This window comes from Mastomys coucha, unplaced genomic scaffold (genome assembly GCF_008632895.1).
Source record: "Mastomys coucha isolate ucsf_1 unplaced genomic scaffold, UCSF_Mcou_1 pScaffold4, whole genome shotgun sequence".
Lineage (NCBI taxonomy): Eukaryota > Metazoa > Chordata > Mammalia > Rodentia > Muridae > Mastomys > Mastomys coucha.
The window spans coordinates 17,081,057-17,084,791 of record NW_022196910.1 but is presented as its reverse complement, the minus strand read 5'-3'; the positions used below and the strand labels follow the sequence as shown (position 1 = coordinate 17,084,791).

Below are 3,735 nucleotides of genomic sequence, written 5' to 3'. Positions count from 1 at the left end.
CTATGCATAGAGGGTAATTAATTTAAGGATCATCTGGGGAAGTCTTGGTTTAATGTGTGGAGACAGAAGCTTTTTGTGGGTGGGCAGAAGTTGAGATCTCTGGGATATGGCATGTGAAAAAGTTCTAGAAACCTGGGTTAGGAAGGGGTGATTGGGGATCAAGGTGTTTACAAATGTCTGACATGCTGTGTTTATTTCTCAGTTTGTAAGAACCTATTGGGAGTTCATACTAAGGTACCTACAATGTTTCTGGGCACACAGTAGGTAGATAATACTTTTTTGCAAGTAATAAAGAAGAGAAAAGATGGTGCAAAATTATTAAGCAGTTGCTATATGCTAGGCACATAGTAAACCTTTTAACCACTTGTACTATTGGCTGTCAACACATCCCCTCAGCTCCTCTATATGTATTGGTTCTACAGATGAAGAAACCAAATCTCGGAGAAGCCACATGCTCAATGCTAATGCTCGGTGCAATCAGAAGACTGAAAAAGAGGCAAGAAGGAAGCAATGGACTACCATTGTTCTTCAGACAGGAAGCTGTAGTAGGCCCAACCTACCACAGGATCAGGGTGGCTCAGAAAAAGGCATTTCGAAGACAGAATCATTAGGCATCTTTACAACTTGATGCAGGAAGCCTGGGAGAGACGGCTCAAGGCAGATCATCCCTTCTAGTTTTCATGTCTGGTAAGTTAACAGAGCTATGAAAGAAACTGCAGAGTGAGGCAGAAATCTGGGCTCCAGAGACCTTACAAGACAGCCAGCAGACCTGTTATGCAAGGTGAGCTATGGGGCTCTGGGGCCTGCCACTTTCCCTGTCTCTGGATTATGCTGGCAATTCCAAGGCTCTCCAAGATTCCTTTCTGTGTTTACATCATTTAGCAGGGAAGGACTGTTAATGACTAATCTGTGTCCATGAGGCACAGAGCCAAGGGAGAGATGCTGTAGCTTATGCCGGAAGGCTGGTGCCTGTGGTCACCCAGGCTTCTACTCTAGTCTCCCCTCCCTCTCCTCCTCAGCCCACTGTCTCCTCATCTCACCCCAGAGAAGAACTGAGTTCTGAGCGTCTACAGCAAAATTACTGGGCTTTGGAAAGGAAGGCTGGGCTCTGAATCCTCTCAGGGCCTTGGACATCTCTGGCCCAAAACAATCCAAGTAAGTACCTAGTCGTCTGGAAGTGTGTGTCTCTCAGGGTAGCAGAGAAAGAACACTGCTTGCATGCCGCTCTTAGATGCCTGTGATTTTAGTCAGTGGATGAACTCTAGAGTTAGCAGTTTGATATAAAAATACTGAGGCGCCGGGAGAGAAGGCAACTCTAACAGTCAGAGCTGAAGCCGCTTTCTTATTGAACAACACTTGATAACCATCCCTTCCACATGCTGGTCCTCCAGAGGGCAGCGCTACAAATAGTGGGTTTCCATATATATATGGCTCAACACTGATTCGACTGACCTATGCTGCGTGCTACCTTTTGGCAGTTTGCCAAACCTCCGTGTCCGTTTGTCAGGCTACCGTGGACTGAAGAAACGACTACCGAGACCAGGCTTCAGCGACATTAAGATTTTCCTTAGTTGAGTAGCTTCAGAGTGCTTTCTCTTTAAGCGTCAGTTAACACTCTCTTCGATTGCCTCCCGCTTCTAGCACTGATATCAGAGACATATTAAAAGTGATAGAAACACCCTGAGGAAGAACTCCATTATTAAAGCGCCCCTGGGGGGAGGGGGAAGCTGACCATGAGGCCTGCTAGTCTGCCACTGCCACAGTGACACGGGCAAGCGAGGAACTGGGAGAATTCCTCCTAATTGAACTTTTATTTAGAAAGGAGGGTCTGGGGGCTCACTGATGACTTGCCTCAGATTCTCAGCTCCAGCGAGTCCCACCTGTGTTCTGGAGATCGTTGATGCTCTCTTAGAGCCCCTGCAGCCGTGCTGAAGATGGACAGGCCTGGGAACCCTTAAGCTCATGTTAATAAGAAGAAAATGAGGAAGAAACCGTAGGGGAAGATGACTTGGTTTATGATGTAGATTATGATGATGATTGTATATCTTTTTTATGTCTACCACACCTTCATAAAGTGCATTTGTGTGTGTGTGTGTGTGTGTGTGTGTGTGTGTGTGTTCTTTTTCCTTAAAAGTGGGCATGAGAAGTAAGAAAAGAAAGAAAGATAGTTGGGAAGCTGTCTTGTGTTCCTGGCTTTGGTTTTTCTAAAATGATAGACACGTTCCTCTCTGAATCCCTCCCTCCCCCTCCCAAATGGTGGACCTGTGCCATTTGCACCCTGGACACTTGTGTTTTGCTGACAGTGTCGCAACAGTACTGATGTAACTCCCAATTCACAAATGAAGTTCTAGACAGGACAGAGCTTTGTTCTCCAGACACCCTTTTGTGATATCTCTAGCAGTGTTTCTCAGCACACAGCTCTCCTGTAGAGGAAGAAGGAACATGGTACCGTCTTTGGCTTGACTCCAAGATCAGGGCAAACCATACAGGATACACAGCAGTTATAAGGCTCAAGGACCCTGTGAGGAAAGGAGAAGTTTGTGTGTGTGTGTGTGTGTGTGTGTGTGTGTGTGTGTGTGTGTGTGAGAGAGAGAGAGAGAGAGAGAGAGAGAGAGACAGAGAGACAGAGAGACAGAGACAGAGAGACAGAAACAGAGACAGAGAGACAGAGACAGAGACAGAGACAGAGAGACAGAGACAGAGACAGAGAGACAGAGAGACAGAGACAGAGAAAGAGGTGAAGCTAACTTTAATTTCATCTCTACTAAATGTTCCAGGCTTTACATAAACTGCCTATTTCCTTCTCACAATTGCGCTCTGTGGTGTGGAAGTCTTGTGAGTACCCATTTTAGAGATAAAGAAAAACAAAGCTCAAAGAATATGAGTTACCTCTCCATGGACAGACAGCTAAGAAGGAGCAGGACTTGGTTGGAGTGTGACTCTGCCCTTGCTCCCCTGATCTTGTTGCAGTCTGGGAAAAACTTGGAATTGACAGCTGACAGCTGTTTCAGTTTGACAGGGTTGGTTATGGAAAACCACAAATATTTTAAAGATTCTTAAAACCTCATGCACAAGGCATTTTTCTAATGACTTGCCCTATCAGCAGGGGAAGTGGAAAGCAGAGCTCTGTGCTGTGTAACCCGCCAGGCTGCAAGAGCCGATTGGACACTTCAGTTATCAGCATCTTAATTAAAGCCTGGAATGATCACAGTGGAATGATTTGGGGACATTTTGGAAGGGATCCGAGCTCTGTGGTTCACAGAGGCTGTGGGTGGTGGATGGTGCAGCAGTGCTTGTCTGGATGTGACAGGGTTTCAAAGACTCTGGACGTGGAAAGGAAGGAAATAGGGTCTTCTCTTGAAGGGTCAAGCATTCCCCACTTTGCTTCTCATCTCATTTTCCCTTTAGTCCACGTGACATGGAGTGTGAAGTAAAAGAAATCCAACTCCCAGTCTTTTTATGGAGGTGGTAGGGCTAGGATTTGAACTTAGGGCCTTATGCACACTAAATACAAGATCTATCATTAAGCTATGCCACCAGCTTCCTCCTAGCTATTTCTTATTGTGTACGTATTTTTCTGCTAGCAGAGATGGAGCTAAAAGGCAGCATGATGTTTCTTGAGTCCTAAGCTGCACGGGGACATAATCATCACATATTACATCTTTGCTGCTGCTGCTGCTGTTTCTTCTTCTTCTTCTTCTTCTTCTTCTTCTTCTTCTTCTTCTTCTTCTTCTT

At 45.6% G+C, this 3,735-nt stretch overlaps 1 protein-coding gene across 2 annotated transcripts in view; it reads left to right on the top strand.

Annotated features, from left to right (window-relative positions):
- The first annotated feature begins 890 nt into the window (after positions 1 to 890).
- The window catches only part of Nr1h4 (nuclear receptor subfamily 1 group H member 4), a 92,201-nt gene continuing 89,356 nt past the window's right edge, over positions 891 to 3,735 (top strand). For both annotated transcript variants that reach the window (XM_031349533.1, XM_031349532.1), the window contains exon 1: positions 891 to 1,155. The gene's annotated coding sequence lies outside the window, so the exon portion shown is untranslated. The remainder of the gene's footprint in view (positions 1,156 to 3,735) is intronic.